The sequence below is a fragment of the Ursus maritimus genome, unplaced genomic scaffold (genome assembly GCF_017311325.1).
Source record: "Ursus maritimus isolate PB19 unplaced genomic scaffold, ASM1731132v1 scaffold_17, whole genome shotgun sequence".
NCBI lineage: Eukaryota > Metazoa > Chordata > Mammalia > Carnivora > Ursidae > Ursus > Ursus maritimus.
Window position 1 is genome coordinate 8,139,957 of NW_024424119.1, and position 20,124 is coordinate 8,160,080.

Sequence of the window (20,124 nt, forward strand, 5' to 3'; positions counted from 1 at the left end):
TGTGTGTGTGTGTGTGTGTGTGTACGCGCGCGCGCGTGTGTGTATGTGTGGCGTGTGTGTGTGTGTGTGTTCGGTGGGTTTTATTGTTGTTTTAGCAGGGCTGCTCTAGGGGTGGGGGCTGCCTCCCCTCCCGGGCTCCGGGCGCGCTCGGCAGGGGCAACGGGCGCGGCCGCGGGGTCGCGCGCTCGCCCCTTCCCCGCCCTCGGATTGGCCTGGCCAGCGGCGGGGCTGCCCCGGAATCGCCACCCACCCGCGCACCCTTTCCGCGCACCCTTTCGGCGCCCGGGCCGCGCTCGTCCCGCCGTCGCCTCCCAGCCTTTCTCTTTCTCCAGCTCGCCGGCCGCCCTGCCCCGCCCCGGCCGCCCCGGCGCGCGGGAAGCGCAGCTCTTCGCTTCCGCCTGGCGGCGGGAAGGAAGCCGAAAGGAGGAGCCGGGGGGCGGGAGCGCGGCGATGCATATTCATCAGGGCCCGAGGCGGTGGAGGCGGGGGCGGGCCAGAGTGGGTGTGGCGGCCTGCGCGGCGCGGGCGCCCCTCGCGAGTGGCGGCTCTGCTCTTTGTGCTGCCCGGGAGGGGCAGGAGCGCGGCGAGGGCGGGCGAGGAGGGCGGTGCCGCCTGTCTGCGGGGCCGCGCCGCTCCGCGCGCCTTTGTGCTCCCGGTGTCACGGGGCCTCCCCGCCGGCTTGCGGGAGAGGAGAGCGGGGCCGAGCTGCGGCGCAAGACTCTTCACCAAATAATAGCGATGCTTATGGAATTAGTGGTGCTCCCCTGCTTCCCGCCACGTTGCTCGGTCAACTTCGCAAGGCCGCGTTTGTTTCCGTGTAAAAGGACTTCTGAAATGTTCCTCCCGGCCAATCGTTAGCATTACAACAAAACCACCAGAAAGAGAGCACTCTTGACTTCTATTTACATGCATCCATGAGAATGTCAATGATCTAGGAGTAGGTGCAAGAAATAATTAGCACCAAGGAAATATACAACCTTTGGGGCCCCAGAAGTAAACACTCTAGGTGAGCTTTGGTAGACAGTTAATATTCATAAACAAAGCGGGTTCGATTCGTATTTTTTCAAAGTTAAATGTATGTAGTGGTCTTGCTTAGTTTTTAAGTAATCCAGTTATTTTTATTTTAAAAGCGTTTGTGGTGCGGTAAAATGCTTAACGGTGAAGTTGTTATATAATTCTAATTTAAAATCGAAGTATTAGAAGTAAAAATACAACATTAGCTCTAAATTTACATGGTACTACCCCACGTGTGTTTAGAAAAGATTTTATTACAGAGATTTTGACTAATTATGTAATTGCACAACAGACAATGGCTTCAAATATCCTCTAAAATCCCTGTTCAATTATGTGATTACCAGTGGGACCGGAATAGCTCCCGATGAATTGTTCTTATCTCTCCACTAAATGTGAGCATGGCAGTATTTTAATCCTAGTTATGTTTACCCTCAAAGTCCAAGAGAACTTAAACAGCATTGTTCAGGCTCTTAGTTTCTACAGTACACATTATAAAACAAGGAAGATATTTTGGCCTCGTCACCCCCAAAAAAAGTTTTTTTCTAACATGTATACACACACACGCACACACACACACACTATAGATCGTTGGCTGTATGTAATATACGTACCTATTTCAATGATAATAAGCAGAAGAGTAGTAGTTGTATTGACCCAATAGGACTTCAGAAAATGCCAAATTTAAAAATGGGTTATTAAACCGAAGATTTAACAGTTCCCAATTTCCCCTCTAGGAAAAACTAGCACAGTATGTATCTATATAGATTTGGGAAGGGAATTGAGGATGGGATTACACACATACACACATATATATGTGTGTATGTATGTATCTCCACACTCAGCTATAACTTCCCTAGGAAAATTAATTTTTAACTTCTATCTTGACCCAAGTTAGGTAATTTTAACCACTCAGCTAGGGTAGCTATAATTTAGTCTACTCATGCAGTCAGTTCAAGTGGGTAACAAACAGATCTGTTTCCATTCTAGCATTTCCTAATAGTAGTTTCATGGTGAAGTAAATCACATTTAGCACTAAGGAACCAAATATAAAATATGAAAATTCAATGCAGCTAACCTTTAAAAAATTGTTGCGGATGCAAAGCGAGTGTTTAAATGGACAGTGTTACCAAATTCTAAAACTTTTGTACAGAAGTGTGCCTCAGAAAGTCTTTCTCTTGCAGTTATTTGAAGTCCATAGTGGAGTTACCAATCCTTCCCAACATCTATTTCATGCAAAAGAGAAATTACAAGAAGAATCCAGTTGTTTAAGAAATATCCAAAGGCATGAAATAGGGAAAAGAATAGGGAAGGGGAAAGGGAAGGATTTCCTGTACTTTTCTAGTGATGACTTGAATGAATCTGGAGTTAGTGTCACCTGTCAGAGGATTTCTGCCTAAGCATATTATTTAGTAATAGAATGTACCATTGTATGTCATGTTCGGTCTTACGTAGATTATCTTTTTTTATTTGCATGTAATTTGTTTCCTTTGACATGTGATGCTTTCAATATTATCCTCCTACCGATTACTCTTCTGTCTGTCAAGTATGTACATATATCATAATTAAATGATATCCAATGCTCATAAAATAAGAACGCTGATTTCCAACCATGTCTTACAGAAACCGGACTCACTAATTTGTAGTCACCTCAACGGGTTGTTGCTCCTAAGTGTCTTATTTGGCTAATGATAATGGTCTTCTAATCTACACTACTGGTTGCTTTTCCAGTTTTCATATTTTGCATTATAAATCAATATATAGAAATTAGGGAGTGCTTTTTTTAAATTAAAATTATCTTGTTTGAAAACCTTTCCTAGAATATAATTAAGGTCGAATACCTTTTTATATTCATCTTTCTAGAAATTATAACTAGTCATTTTTTAAAAATAAGGACTGCCCAATGTTACTTAGGCATTTTGGCCCTCTGACACATCTAACTGAAGTGATTCCAGTAGAAAAGTTAATTTTTTTCTGCCTTCAGTTGCAGGCACCATTGATTCTTTAGAACTAACTAGAAGATTCGCGAGTACACTGACACTTTAGATTTTCTGGTTCTTCTTAAAGGCAATTAACTGGTAATGCAGTTTCTGTATGTTTTCTTCAAATTGAGAAATTTTTTTAATGTACTACAACATCTGCGTGTGTTTATCTTTGAGAATAATCACTATATAATTATTTCTAAAAGCACGCATTATTACAATGCTTTATGTCATAATTGAAGTAATTCTTCTACCCCATCTAAACCAGTAATTTTCAGTCATTACCCCAAAGGTGTTTATTTTATCTTACTTCGCTATTTCTCAAAAATATAGGAAGTGTGTTTTTATTTCTATTATTTTTTATCATTAGAGGGCACACACTAATTTATTAGATTATTATATTTAGGCCATCATTATGCTAGCATGTGTGCAAACTTAATTTATATAATAAAGATAGTGGAATACTTAAGACATGATACTAAATAAATCACACCATCTTGTAAAACAATTGGATGATATTTTTTAGGATTTAAAAACTGCATAATGTATAAACCTGTGTAAGCATTCACATTGCATATTGCCTCCAGGAAATAGCCTCAAATATTTCCTAATTATTTAAAAATATTTAGAGAGTCTTAAAGCGGTACATGTATCAAATGCCAGGTTTTGGCACTTTGTTTTAGTTCTGTAGATGAGCGATGTCTTCGTACAACTTTTACAGAGGGAAGGAGAATGCGTATCTAGTGTATTGCTGTGGAAGAGGAATAGCCAAGTAGAAACAACAAAGTCTGGTAATTATTTTTATTTTCCATTGGTTCTAGCAGCCTTTAGCTCTAATGCATCGTGCCTCTTCTTCAGACATTGCTTGTAAAAAATAAACACAGCATCTTTCCCACAAGAAATAGTTGCTCATCCTCAGAATTATATCTGTGGAAAAGACTTCAAGAGATTACCAGATAAGCCCTTGCAATGGAGTCGAAACCCCACACTGCCCAAGACAGGCACACCAGGTCCTTTTCTAACCATTAAGAGTATGGGTACAAAAATAAATACACGCAGTGTTCCTTCTTTCACTAACTGCACGCTGCACCTGTGCACACATATATCTGATGACATCTGCTAACATAATAAATCTCAAGGGGTTGGTGGTGTCATCAAAAACCTGAGACGGTGGTATGGCTCACAGCCTCCCCAACCCCAGGCTAGGGTCTTGTTGAATTTCACGGGCAAAACAGAGGCAGACTTAGACTCATTCTGTGCATGAACCAGGGGTTTTCGAGAGCAGGTTGAAGTGGTTTACCAAAAGGAAAAAAAAAAAAAAAAGCCTCTAGTTATGACTCAGTGTGTGAAAAATTTGCTCTCTGATTCAATGGTGATAAATCAAGGATGTCTCCCAGCTTTGAAAAAAACATTTTTATCTCAGTTGTTACCAATTCTCAATTCGAAGTATGCACCTTCCCTAGCCTACTTAACGTTTTGAAGACTGACTTTAGGAAAGAAAAGCTATGAGCAATTAAATCTTCATGTCTTGCTTACTCACACTTTTATATAACTTTAGTTTCAACCATCAAAATGCCCATAAAAAGTAAACAATAAACTTGAATGAATTTAGGCTGTAATGATGATTAAATTGAGCAAAGGGAACACAAGTGTTTTCTCAAAAAAATGTTCGGGATATTTTGTGCCATATGTAAGGTTTCTGAAACAACAGAATCACTAAGGTATTTTTTTAACCATTTGCAAAAAACAGAAGCATCTGGCAATCCAGAAATCAGTGAGGCAACAGGATGCAGGAAAGCGCTAGACAGTCTACTGACCCTTCAATACAGTCCTGGCAAAGTGCCATTCTGCCTTTTGCTCAGTGGGCCATTTTTAACACGAAAACGAAAGTCAAGCCCCCTGCGTCCCCATCCTGTGGCTACTTGTTCTCAGGGTCAAAGATGCTTCTTGGCATATCTAGAACATGGCGATATCATCTCAAATTGCCCACTACTAAAGAAGATCAATAACCCCATTTCGTGTCTTTACTCCATAACTACGAAAGCCTCAATGCAGCCTGGGGCGTAAAGGAAGAACGCAATTCTTCTGCAAACATGTATCACATGCTTAGTATGGGTCTCGACCTGGGGCTGGGCGCTCCTGTACAAGGGTGACTACGTTATTGAAGATTTCTGCATTTATGGTACAAAGGCCTTCCACTGCTTTGCGCTAATATTCTCTTCTGCACTTGTCGAGAAAAGAGTAAACTCCCCGTGGGATATCTTAAAAGCCTTCAAATAAACACACTAAATAACAACCTTTGGTTTTTTGCTCACTTTACGGGTAGTTGATGTGGGTTTGCAGAATGAAAACAGTGTTGATAGAAACCAAAGAAAAATGTAATTAGGGACGAGAAGTCAGGTGCCCTTCCCACCACCCCCCCAACTAAAAACAAAACCAAACCCTCGAATAATGCATTCAAAAGCCAAACTAACAAAGTCGGGAAACTTTTGATACCACTATTCTTCATGATGTGGGAAGTATTTTTGTGAACAACAGAGTGGGGAAAGGAGGAGCAATGTTAGGTGGAAAAAGTCAGGCGCCCAGGGTTTACCTATGTGCAATTAACACTGTCTTAAGAGCTTATTGTTTAAGGTTGGTTGACAAGCAAATACACAGAGCAGGTTGGAAATACAAGTTTCAAGAACATACTTAATATCACTACCTTTCCCTTTTTCTCTTCATGTCTGGCACCATTCTGAGCTGCCCTCAATATTTCTTTTACCATTATCTTTTTAATTTTCTTGTTGTTATACAAGCAAACAAGAGTGAGACCCTTTCTTTATTTTTTATTTTTTTAAGAATAGAGACACTTTCAGCGAACGATTAACAAAATATAAATGACATCCACCCACAGTCCCATCACCTAAAAAAAACCTGTTTCATTTGCGTATATTCCAATCCAGTATTTGCTTCTGTGCTTGTGTAGTATTTGGCAGAGTTATAAGATTTTAAGGTCAATAGAATTTTGTTTCGTAACTCTTCCACCGAACCCTCTATTCCTATCCTCGATATTAGCGAAAGGGTGTAAAATTGTGAGATGCTAAAACTAGGAGAGACTTTGGGGACTTTTGGCAGCATCCTGTGTTTTGCCCTGTCATTTTTTGAATGTTGGAATTCATTTAAAAGGTTGGGGCAGAGTCGCCGCCCCCTTTAGATGGGGCTCATCTCCTGGACCCCCTGTTGCATTCCACAGGCTCGCTCTCCTCATGTGGGTTTACCCGCAGCCTCTCACACTCACAAGTTTACAACCCTTGATCTAAACCAACTGCTCTTCTTATAGATGAAAAATCAAAACAAGGTTCAAAGAGATAAAGTGACTTGGTTAAGGCTACGAAGCTAATTGGCAACCGGGCTGGCATCATAGAAGGGTCCCTGACTCTAACCAAGTGCTCTTTTTATTAATGTTTATTTCAGAGCATGGGGAGAAGTGGGGCTCTGTGCATCAGCATGGCAACCTCACCACAACTACTGTGAGCACAAGGTCCTTTATAGACCGAAATGTCCCAGGTTAGCCACTCACCATCTCTTATGCTCCAGGTCATAATTAACATTTGTCGTCCGCAAGCCAGACACCCGAACCCCCATAAATCCTGGCCATACTCACAGTGTTCGTTCTCTCTTTAAAAAGAAAATATCAGAATGCAAGTGAGGGAAGCTGATCACTTTATAGAGATAACGTCAAATCCGCTGTCGCTGATAGAGTAAACTACTTTATCATATTCCTATCAGACATATCTCACAAAGGTGTGATGTTCTGTCCCTACCCTGGTAGACAACCACTATCCTAGAAAAATCTAAAACTCCCATATCTGTGCAGCGACTGTATTTTCTGAATATTCAATCAGGACACATGGTACAACTAAGAACTTTTTTGGAAATGAATTTAAGATTTTGGAAAGTTCTACACGAGTTTGTAAAAATGAATCATTGTTACCTATGGTTTAATAAATGGGCTTTATGAAAAATAATAAACATGTATGCCATCTAAGAATGCCTGATCCCTATGTCCATGTGGGCAATTCTTAGACATTTGCCCGGACAGTGGGATTTGATTCCAGTGACCGCCATGTTGTCATTGCTGTTTGTGTCCTGTGCAATTTGCTCGTAGTGCCTCGTTCATCAGACGGGACATCTACTCTCTAGGTTCTTCTCCCAAATGGACATCAATGTACATCTCCTACGTATGACGTCACAGAGTCAAGACGGCACATAATTGAGAAGTTCATACATTATGTACACGGGGAGTCTGTAGTTACCCTCTTGGTGCGCACAGAGGAGGTCCATACTCAATCAGGCTCTAGGCTCATTCCTAGAAGTGATCTTAGTGGCCCTTATCCTGCACAAAGCTCCATCTGAGTTGAGCAGCGGGGGCACGGCATTGTGCATTCGGGGGGCCAGACCCTACGTGCCAGGTCTCCCTGCCATGCAGAGATGCAGGCTCCTTCCAGCGCCTTTTAAATGACTGCTTACAAGCTGGATCTTCTCCTTTGCTGTGACCAACGGCAGCTCCTTAATTAAGCAAGGTCTCCCCTAGGGCAACGGTTTTCCCCAACCTTAGGTTAAAATGAGTGTCATAACAAGTGGTAATAATTACCGTGTACTCTGATCTAAGCGTGGCTCTGCTCTGTGCTTGTATGTCACATTTATATCGCAGCTCTTTTAACGATGAGGAGCCTGAGGCTCAGAGAGGTTGAGTTTCTGCGAGAGGTTATGGGGCTCCTAAACCGGGTCTTTCTAATTCCAAAGCCTATGGCCAAAGCTGACCGGTACATGCAGCGAGGACGTAGTGCAAGACTGTAACCACGCAGGCCGAGTGTGGCCCCTTCACAGGAGTTGCCTTGGAAGGCTTTGCAAATATTCCTTTTTTTTTTTTTAATGTTTTTTTATTATATTATGTTAGTCACCATACAGTACATCCCTGGTTTCTGATGTAAAGCTCGATGATTCATTAGTTGTGTATAACACCCAGTGCACCATGCAATACATGTCCTCCTTACTACGCATCACCAGTCTATCCCATTCCCCCACCCCCCTCCCCTCTGAAGCCCTCAGTTTGTTTCTCAGAGTCCATAGTCTCTCATGCTTCATTCCCCCTTCTGATTACCCCCCCTTTCTTTATCCCTTTCTTCCCCTACCTTGCAAGTATTCCTTAAAGCATTTTTATCACTCTTCTTTTGAAATTGCCTTTAGAACTCCAGGCACATTCTTTTAAATATTATCAATGGGATAGATCTTCCTCCTTTGAATGTGGATTTGAGTTTGGGTATAGCTATGATTCATTCAATACCCTGTGGTGATTAAAGAACCTCTCAAGCTGGGTAAACCAGTTTAGGGCGCAAACAAGCATGACAGAATGTAACAAGATTATCTTCGTTCTCCAGCATTTCTGAAGGAATGGAATAGAGGAACAGAAGGGGATAGACTGGACTTAGAGGCACCGTGGTTTGGGGTTCAAATTCTGACTCAGTCACCCGAAAAAATTGTGATTCTGGGAAAGGTGTATAATAATTCATAGCCGAGCTTGCCTGAACTTCAAAAAGAGCATAAGAATCTAAAGTACCTGGTTCAGTGTTGTTTGGGGATCAAAAAATCTCGTCCATCAAAATAAGTTGGGAGGTGTCTGAAATGTAGTCCTTTCTCAAGAAATATTTCCTGAATCTGATTATCAGCTCATGATTTGTCTCTGTCCTTCGAATGCAGTGAGGGATGGTCAACAAGAGTTAACGTGGTCTGTGACAATGACTCAGGGGTCCTGCAAGTGCTGCTGGGCCTGGCATACAGCATTTATTTGGATTACAGTTTAAAAACCAAGATGGAGGTCCCGAGTTCCCTGATGCTCAGGGAGGTGGATTTGAAGGAGACTGGGGCGTAGTGCGAAGTTTGTGATGGGCAGTTTCTACCTCAAGTTTGCTCCTAGACCTTCTAGAACAGTAGGAAATCTAATAGCAGCTTGAGCCAGGACCTCTTCCTACACATTTATGGAGTGCCGGCCCTATGGCAGGTTGTGGTTGAGGGTGGGACATGGGTTACTGCTCCTGTCATCAAGAACAGTGTCCAAAGGGCTAGTTTAGTGCCAGGCAGGGAGTGATGTTACCGAAATGATAAGAACTGAGAACACCTCAGAACCCACTGACACAAACAGTGTCGTTCACCTATTGACTAAGAGGTCATAGCTCTTCAGGTACCAAATAAGCGCCTGCTGTGTCCAGGAGATTCAGAGTGAACAACACAAACAATATTCTAGCATAGAGGAAAGAGACCTGGAAATGGGAGAGGGAGAATAAAGTGCTGGAATAGTTAACAGAAGTAGAAGCCTTGTTTAGTGTTGCTCTGAATTCATAGGACTGTCAGGCTTCTTTGCAGACGCCAGAAGGGTGATTGGAGAATTCTAGAAAATTTGCAGAGAGGTGTTTATCAAAAGATAGAAGAGAAGAGTGCCAAAGCTTTACATACAGTAAATCGGGGGTATCTATCTATTGCAAATAGGGGATGGGAGCAGCCTCTGAGGGGCTCTGTAGCACTTTCGTAACTGATCTGGAAGCACCCTGGCCTATCTTTTGCAGCACCCTATAGCACATGTACAATATTATTTCTATTTTACAGATGGGAAAACTAGGGCACAGAGAGGTCAATGACTTACTTAAGGCCAATAGCTCCCAAGTGTCAGAGTCAGGATTTGAACCTAGGTAGTGTGGTTCCAGACCCTTGGCTCTTAACCAACTTCATACAAACTTTTTCTTCTCCTCTGCATGTCCCACCCTCAATGGACTGGCATTGCCCAACCCTGAAGTCTCTCCTCCTTCCCGTAGGGCTCATTCTAGGCCCCACTTCTCCCTAACAGGGAGCCGCAAGCGTGGGCGACCTCAGCACAACTACATGGCATGACATGGAAGTCTGGCCGAGACTCAGTTACAAAGGAGAAAGGAAGGACTTCAGAAGCCTTGGCCTAATTCTTTGGATCCCTCCAGGGTGAGATACAGTGACTGCCCTGTCTCTCTTCCTGTGCTTTAAAGAAATAAATAAATTGTTGCCCAATCATACGATGGAACATTATATAGCAAGAAGAACAAACTTCTCTACGGCCTGCAAGTAGAAAAGGGCACACCCTAAGCGTACAGCGAGATGACTGATTCATGTCACCAGCAACCACATGAAGAAATGGAAAATCACTGGCAATCCAGAAACCACACTCTGCTCTCTGCCAATTAGTACCCCACCATCCCTCCCAAAGATACCCACTGTCCTGATTTCTAATAATACAAAGTTATATTGTCTGGTTTTGACCTTTATATCGAGGGAAGCATATGATAGTCAGTTTTTTATATCTAAACTACTTTCTTTGACATTTCTTGTGATATTCGTTCTTGCTATTGCCGATAACAAAGGTTTTTTCCCCTTACTTTGCAGTATGATTTCTCTTGTATGAATGTAACACAATTCATCTATTCTATACTGACAATCACTGGGTTGTTTCCAGTTCGGAGCCAATTACAAATAACAGAGAGATGAGCGTTCTTCTGTATGTGTTCCAGTGTTCATATGTATGCATTCTCTTGTGCATAAACCTAGGAGTAGAATTTCCGGGTTATGAAGTAGCCTATGATGAATTTTATTTTATTTTATTTTATTTTATTTTATTTTATTTTATTTTTAAGATTTTACTTATTTATTTGATGGAGAGAGAAAGAGCACAAGCAAAGGGAGCAGCAGGCAGAGGGTGAAGGAGAAGCAGGCTCCCCGCTGAGCAAGGAGCTCAATGCGGGACTCGATCCCAGGATCCTGGGATCATGACCTGAGCAGAAGGCAGACGCTTATCCGACTGAGCCACCCAGGCATCCCAGCCTATGACAAATTTTAGTAGATAATGTCAAATAGACTTCTAAAGTGATTGTACTAATTTACACTCCCACCAGCAGTGCCTGAGAGTTCCAGTTGTTTCACATCTTCATCAACACTGTTGAATTGGTCTTTCTTCTATTTCTGGAGTATAATATCTCAATGTGGTTTTAATTTGTATTTCCAGATGACTGATGAGGTTAGCTGCTTTTCCTCGTTTATTGGCCATTTGGACAGCCCCTTTTGTGAAATGTCTGTTCAAATATTTTGCCCATTTTTAGTTGGGCTTTTCTGTGTTTTTCTTCTTCACTTGTAGGGGTTCTTTATACTTCGGGACACGAGACCTTTGTCCTTTCCACACAATGTAGATTTCTCTCTTACTTTGTAGCTTGCAACTTCACTCATTCAATGTTGTAATAGTTTTGTGAGTTTTAAAAAGCACATTGACGATTAATTAATTAATTATCAGTGCCATATATTTAAGGTGTACCATTTGATAAGCTTTAGCATATGCATACGCTAGTGAAACCGTCACCACAATCATGATAGGAAACGTTTCAATCACCTTTGAGAGGTTTTCTGTTCCTCTTCATAATCCCTCCCAACTGATCTGCTGTCCGTCATTATAACATGGTTTGCATATTTTAGAATCACCCAACAGGTACTCTTTTGTTTGGTCTGGCTTCTTTCATTCAGCATATTTTGACATTTATTCATGTCGTTCTATATATCAATAGTTCATTTATTTTTCCTACTGAGTAGTATTTCATTGTCTGATATGGCACAATTTAGCCATCACCTGTTGATGGGCAAGTAGATTGTTTACAGTTTGGGACTCTTACAAATAAAGCTTCTATGAACATTTCATGTGCAGGACTTTACACGGACATAAGCTTTCAATTCTCTCAGGTGAATACCTAGGAATGAAATTTCTGGGCACATGGCAGGTATCTCTTTAAGGGTTTAACTTTTAAGGAACTATCACACGGTTACCCAAAGTGGCTGTATCTCACAATTCCATCAGCAATATATGAGAATTCTAGTTCCTTCATATCCTCACCAACTTAGTATGATCAAGTCTTTAATTTTTAGCCATTCTAACAGCTATGTAGGGTGTTCCACTATCATTTTAATGTTTGTTTCCCTAATATTTGTTTCCCTCATGACTAATGGTGTTAAGCATCTTTTTACATGTGTGTTTAACATTCTTAGATCTTCTTGGTAAAGCATCCATTCAAATATTTTGTTCATTTTAAAAATTGAGGTGTTCGCTTTCTTATTGTTGAATTATTGTAGTTTTATTTTTTTTCATATTGTGGATACAAGTCCTTTATCAGATATTTGATTTGCAATATTTTCTCCCAAACTGTCTTTTCTTTTCAGTCTCTTAACCATATCCTTTGAAGAATAGAATTTTTAAATTTTGATGAAGTCAAAATTATGGATCGTGCAAAATATCTAAGACATTTTGCCTAATCCAACAGCAAAAAGATTTTCTCCCTATTTCTTTTGGAAATTTTATAATTTTATGTTTTACGTAGAGGTCTATAATCCATTTTGAGATACCTTTCATATACAGTGTAAGGCATGGATTGAAATTCACTTTATTATATGGATATTCAATTGTTCTCATACCATTTATTGAAAAGACTGGTTTTTTCTCCACTAAATTGCCTTTATACCTTTGTTGAAAGTTGGTTGTCCATATACAACCATATATTCTATTTCTTTGATTGATGTGTCTATCTTGATTCCAATAACACACTGTATTAGTTACTATAACATAATAACACCTTAAATCTAGTAGTAATTAGTTGTCTAAATTTGTTCTTTTAAATATTGTCTTTTGATGAACTCTTGCTTTGTATTGTTCTTCAGATAAACTCTTCTGGTGCTTGGTTTTTAAACAAATTTTCTCTAAGAAATCTTGAATCTACTCAGACAGACACTCTCCCAACCTGGAGCTGGAAATCACACCTGTGGATTTTAATGCCATCGTTCCTTTGGGCTTAAAAAGTCACTTTCACTCAAAGATCTGTTATTACAATGCACGAACCCCAAAGAGAGTGGGGTTGGGGCGATATCAAGCCAAATAGTCAACAGCTCTTATGCTGACTGACAGCCAGCTGACAATCTGACTTGTTTGGAAAGGGATTCTTCAGAGCCACCTCTTGGAGGTGGGGAAGCCTAGGTGGAAGGTGGGAGGGAAGGGAGTCTCAGATTTATAGTAACTCCTACAAGTTACCCCGCATTGTGCTGACGGTTTTGCACTTAGCCTCTTCTTTTACTTAAGATCTTTCTAATTTCCCCTCGAGGACTCTGCTGTAGAGCAGGGTCCTTTTCTGTAAAGGGCCAAATGTTTTAGGTGCGGCCAACTTCATGGGCGTGAATGTGGGCATTCACACAGCACAGCAAATCATTCAGATTTTAGGCTTTGTGGGCCCTACGGTTAGTCTCCGATGCCTTGACTCAACTCTCCGTGTTACACAGAAACAGACATGGATGATATTTAAACAATGAGCCTGGCTGTGCTTCAATAAATCTTTACTTATGGACATTGCAATTTTAATATTATTTTTACCCATCGGAAGATATTTTTCCTCTTTTTTTTTTTTTGTATCAATCATTTAAAAACATTGAAACCGTTCTTAGGTGGCAAGGCACACAAAAAGCAATGGGTTCTGTTTGGCCCGGGATGGTAGCTTCCCAGCCCCTCCCTAGGGAAACTTCTACACATGCGCATCAGCTCACGTGTACGGGAAGTGCACATCAAAATTTTTCTTGAACGCTACAAACTAGAAACAACCAGAAGTCCCCAGGAAGGTAGAGCGGTTAAATATATTGTAGTTCATTTATATATAACATATAGCTGAAAGGAAGAAGCGAGTCTTGAAAGAATACATACAGGATGATTTTATTTCTATAAAGTTCAACAACAGACCTGCATAAGTGCTAAAACTAAAATAAAAAAAAATAGAAGCAAAGAAACGATCACAAGAAAAATGGGGGAGGGGACTTCTGAGGTCCTGGGAATGTGGCATTTCTTGACCTGGGTCATGTTTACAGTGGTGCTTGCTTTATATTTATTCTTTGAATGGTGCCTTGTATGTATCTCCTCTGACATGTATATCTCATCAGTTTAAAAATCTCAGTTCCTAATTCTGACTCTGAGTTGGCATTTGGAGCCCCATTTCATAGTGAGGTTGGGGAAGGGGGGAGCTGCATGCCCAGGCCACATGTTTCCAACTTCCTAAAGCTCCTTTGATATAATTTTGAAGACCTTTGGCATCCATCTGGCCCTGGGCTTCACATTTGCCAAGAAGAGTCTTGGCTTTTATAGCATTCAAATGTTTTTCTTCTCAGTTTACTTTTGTCTCAGATACTAATGCTCTCTGCCAAATTCCCTCAAGGTCAAATCCACATTATTATGGGTTCCATTGTCTTGAAGCCTTTCTTGTTTGCAAATTCCATTTTTCCTAATTTCAAAATATAATTATAAATAATTCAATCACATTGAATTGGGCAGTGTATGTGTATACTGGCTACTTTCCCTTTATCCCTCTGCTCCTCAGTGTTTATTCTCTTCTTAATATTTCTACCTTCTGGCTCGCTGTGCGTGGCTGTATGTTGTCATTAACCAGGCAGGGCTGAAAGGAAAGAAAAGAAAATATGTATTCATGGTTGGAGAGGACATGAGTTTAGGAGTAAACCAACTGCAGTTTGAACCTCCACTCAATCTATTGGCTGTCTGTTCATGGCCAGTGACCTGACCTCTCTGAGTCTTTTCTTTCATTAATAGAAGTGAGGGCCAACAACTATGAGAGAGAGTCGTTGCGAGAATTAGACACGTAAAGGTTAAACAAGAAAATCTGCTCCAGCTACTTGATGACTTGGGATAGGGCTGCAGGAAATGTTAGTTTTCTTTCTTCTTCCCTTCCCTCTTCCCTCCCTCCCTTCTTTCCTTCCCTCCTCCCCTCCTTCCTCCATTTTGCAAGATTTTTCTGTCTACCCTCACCAACCATGTTAATCCAGCAACGGCTTAATGAGAGAAAAGGATAGGAGGTGGGTTGGGGACAGGAAGAATCAAAGGTGAAAAGAACGATTCTGCTCAAGAGCCTGGAGAAAGAGCCCACATCACGTCCTCCGCTTTCCTTGCCCATCCCTCTTCATACTTCTCATTTTCCCGTGAACTCACAGGTCTTTTCACCCCTAGAAATCCAAGAACCCCGGGAAGGCCGCTGTCAGAACCTTCAGAGAGCCTAGGAGAACTCTATCGTGATTAAAGTACCAGGAATAAAAACCGCCTCCATATAAATCACTTAGAGCCCTGTCTGGCATATTGTCTGCACCGAGTCAATGCTGGGTATTATTACCGTCATCACTGGTGTTATGATTATTATTGTTGTTCAGGACATCTCTCTGTGCCCAACAGAAGTTGCGAGGCCATCGGCTGCCTCTTTGCCAAATGCACACCCAAGTTACAAATGGTAACGGTTGTTGTTTCTCTCAGCATTTCTCAGTCTCCCTTGTCATTCCCCCCCTCTCCCGCCCCGAAACGTTTCATTCTGCCTTTTCCAGAACAAACATCACTATAATCACTTCTTGTTCACATCTCCAATATCCCCATGGCTCTTGCTGCTCTCACTGGTAGTAGCAACACCTCTGAATTTACTACCATCTGCAAATATCATTAGCTATTGTTTATTCCCTCTCCCACACTATTAATGAAGATGTTAATTAAGACCAGAACTAACACTGACCCCAGCAGCAATCCACTAGACATTTATCCAACTGGATAAACTTCTGTTAGTCATTACCCACTGCTCATAGACATTACCACTACTCCAGTCCCTTCATCTGCTAATTTGTAAGAGACCAGGGGAGAGAATTAAGGGAGCCCAGTATTATTTAAAAATTAACACTCTGATACTTAGGGTTTTTGGAAAGGGACTTGGTGGAACATCAGAAGGACGGTTGTCAGTACTATGCATGAGTGCAGTGAGCCAGCCTCCAAAGGAATTTGGTAATTGCCTGGCTAAGCTTATGGGTTTCTGAGAATTTGGCAATACGCTGCAAGGCTAGAGTACACCGACACAGATCACAGAGTTTTCTTTCCAGCCACTTCCATTTAAAGATGAGCAGCCTAAGACCCAAAGACTTGTCCAAGGTCACTCCCTCGTTCGTGATAAAACCCGATTTGGAACTTGGGGCTCGAACTTCCTGTCCCACGCTCTGGGTAGAAGCAAAGTTGCTCTGACTTCACAAGGTTCTGCTCAGACACCCACCAATAGCTTTGCCCGCTAAATCCTAAACCCACGCAGCCCGGGGCCCATCAACTCCATCTATTTGTTCTCAGCAAACTGTGTATAGTAGGAGTTCCTTACATATTCGCTCAAGGAAAGGGCATTATTCGCCACCATGTCCTGTTCTCTCAACCGATGTATTAGCGATTCTCGATCCTGGCTAAACACTAGAATCACCCAGGGGAACTTTTAAAAAATACCAGTGCCCACACCACAGCCCTAGAAAGTCAGATTTAATTGGATTGAGGAGAGGCCCAGGCACTGGTAATTTTTTAAAGCTCCCCAGGTGATTCTAATGTGTAGCCAGAGCTGAGAGCCCCCTCAGAGGAGAAAGTGTTTTTCCAAAGTCTCCTAAATTGGGAGGTTTCTCGTTGCATAGAATCGGGTCCGTACAGAGCTGCTGTGACTTAGCCAACGGGAGCAAACCCTTCTCTTAAACTGGAAACTGACTGCCCTTCAGACTTGTCCCTGGTGAAGAGTACAAATTACACCGCCACCTCAGAGTGATGTCACTTGGCATCTGTTAATCCGGTAGTGGGTATTTACACCCGGCAGTTTTTCCAGACCTAAACTGTGGGGGCAGTATTGCTCACTTCGACGCTCTCAGGCAGCCCTAAAGTGAGTTACTGGTGAGTAGGAAAGCTGGCCCACTGGAAGCAAAGGCAAGCAAGGGACAGAAGACCTACCAGGGTTTGAAGGGTTTGCCACTTCCACATTAATACCCACTGTCCCCAGTGACCCACATTAATACCTACCGTCCCCCCCAGAAAGGCAGCAAATGCCCTCTTGCCGCTGGTATGGCAATGAAGCCTTAGTAGATGAAGAATGTAGGTCAAAGACAAAACAAGGAAACATAATCTCAGGCTTCTGCCTGGACAAGAGCCCAAGGAGAATAAAAGACAAGGCTTTGGAAGGTTTCAGAGGCTGCTAGTCTTGCGGCGTCACACTTTGTGGCCTCCTCCATTTTAGGGGGACATCTCTACATGCCTAATTGCCCAGCAACACTCACACCTGTCAGAACTGGGGAGTTCACGGTGCTCCTGTTTGCTCCTGCGGGTTGTTCACAGCCCCCGGGGAGGCCTGGTACCCGGGGCTGAAATCTGCAGTGGGAAGGGGTGCTTCCAGGAAGGATAGATGACTCTCTCTGTGGTTCACAGAAAGATGCCCCATGGAAATTAGGGTACCCGAAGAGGGATAAAGACCCAACAGTCTTCCACATCCTTGTCATAAGGAGCAGAGGCCTCATGATGAAACGGGGTGCGGGGGGGCAGAGAGAAGAGCAAAGAGATCAGAGATGACCAAAAGCATTAGGGAAGGGCTGTAGGGATTGCCCTCCGTCCCCAAATATGCTCCAGGATCAGTGCCTCTGGACAGTCGTTAAGGCTGGGCTAACAACACAGGAAAGTGTCCAGGAAGCCGGTGAAATGTGGAAATGGAATATCAGTAGAAGAGACAATAAGACCCAGGGAAAAAGGAAGTGTAAGGTGGGAACATTTTTTGCGGCTCACTCTCTTACCAACTGAAGTTGGGGCCCCAGGCATGGCTCACAGGCTTGCCGGCTGCTGTTACAACCTGGTTCAGCTTCTGGGAGAGAGAAAGAAAGAGAAGGAATCCCAGCAACGAGTCACTGGTGGAGGGCCAGGACAGGCGCCTCCACCAGTGAATGCTTCCAGACGCAATGAAGTGTTGCCCCAAAACACTTCTCGAGAAACAGCTTAGGTAGAGAGTGCCCCTCTGGAGGAAAAAAAGATCAGTCATTTTGACAAGGTCAAAATACCAAGAAAACAGCATTCCCTATTGAGATGCTACGGGTCAGGACCACACTCCATTAGAAAATATTCTTTTCTGCGTCTCCCTTAGACATTCCGGCTTTGACGTGATTTTTAATATTCCCCCAAACAGAGACTCTCTGGGTACACAGTCTCAACTAAAAACACGTGAGTGATTGGATTTGGGGTAAGGGTTCTCTCCCCCTTAACTGATAAAAAGAAAGACTCTAGGGGAGGGGTGGACTAAAGCAGCTAAATAATCCCATCCAAGAACTAATGATCCCGGGTGGTATTTGGGCCCAGAATTAGTGGGCTGTGGTGTGGTCTGCACTCCTCCAATATTGGGACCCAGAGGGCAGTAAAGTTGTCCTTGGGATCTGGAAATTGGGGGCAATTTGGGTGATTTCCCCTTTGCTTGCACCTTGGAAAGATAGCCAGGGAGGAAGCCAGTGGAGCGAGGAAGGAAGGAGAGAAGGAGGGAGGAAGGAAGGGTGGGAGGACTAGAGGTAGGAAGGGAGGATTTATTTATTGAGCACACACAGCTTGCCAGACATTGCTTTTGGCTTTTGCATATGTGCATTCCGCTTAATCTCTAGAATACCACTGTGAAGAAGGTATAGCTGCTTAGCTAATAAGTGGCCAGGTTATATTCCATCCAGGTTTATCCGATTTCAAAATTCTTCCCTTTTCCCCTTAACAACGAGTCTCCCCAACTACACATACAGACACGCACACCTGTGTACGCGCATGTGCGTCGGTATGCTTTGTTACTTAGCGCTTCTTAATATTGCCCTATCTCCAAGCAACCAAACAATGAGGGTAAATTTCCGATTTCTGTTTTTTTGTGCTCTTCTCAGACTGTAAATGGTTTTCCTCTCTTCAGAGTTGCCCCTAATGTTGTTTTCATCTGGCTTTGCCTGTATATTACTGAAGAAAGGAGGAAAAGAGGAAGGGTGGGGCTGAGGGAGATCATCGGTCCTGATTCTGTTGCTTACTGGGCAAACACTATTTTGGGGGGCAGGGGTGGGGTGGGGGATGCCACCATTTTGCCAACCCCTTACCATGCCCCCGTGGGAATTCTCTGGTCTGCTTTAGAGAAACAGTTCAGCCCTGTTTTACCCCAACTTCTTGATAGTCGAATCCTCCTCCTTGACTGAGAGGCAACCATCCTTGGAGAAGCTTCTCTTCAGGCAGCCATTCTATACTTCTCTGAAAGAGGAATTGCAAACCTCAGCCCCCCCCCCCATTCTCTCCCCCTCCACCTCATTGCCAGGGGCCTCTACCTTTTTGGTTTTTTTGGGTTTTTTTTTTTCCTGAGAGGAAGTGGAGAGAGGGGCTGGAGATGGGAATGTGCCTGATGAGGCTGCCGCCTGCCTCCCCATTGGTCAGCTCTGCCCAGTGGAGGAGAGCCGCGGCCAGGTTTCCCCCGTGCCTCCCTGGAGCAGACACAGATGCTTCGGGAGGAGACGCTATCACAAAAGGGTTTAATAGGGAAACAACAACAACGACAACAAACATGTGGAAGGGGATGGGGTGTTGGCAGGGACCCTTGTTCCAGGCTCAGTCTCTGCTCCTGCAGTCTCCATATATTGACTCTCTCCCTTCTCTAACTCCCGACTTTCCAAGGGTTTATATTCACTCCAAAAAGAAAAGCAATTGCCAGGCAAAAATGTGTGCAGTATTTTTATTAAAGTTTGGTGGAGAGGAGGGAAGAGGAAGGAAAAGGCTGGACTTGTGGGGGGGCGGGGGGGTTGATAATGGCTGCCTGGTTGCCAGGGAGGGGGGAGAGAGGAAGAGAGAGGGAGAGAAGGGGAAGGCAGGCATGCATACGAGTCTCTCGAGCAGCAGCCAAGAAGCAGAGAAAGGGCTGCTGGGGACAAGGAGGGGGTGTGTGTGTGTATGTGTGCCAAAAGCCTTATAGAAAAAGAGCAAAGATCTGAACGGGAGGAGTGGTAAAAAGCCCAAGTGCAAATGGACTTTGGGATCCTCCTGGCGAAGACGGCTACGAACAAAATACAAAACAGGCCACTGTGACAGCTCCGAGAAACCCAAGTCCTGAGGAGGCCGGGACTTTGGAGATGCTGCAGAAATGGCCTGATAGATAGACAGATAGATGCCAGAGTATGCTGATCTGCGAAGGGCCTTTAAAGAGAGGGAGAGAAAGAGAGAGAGAGAATGGGG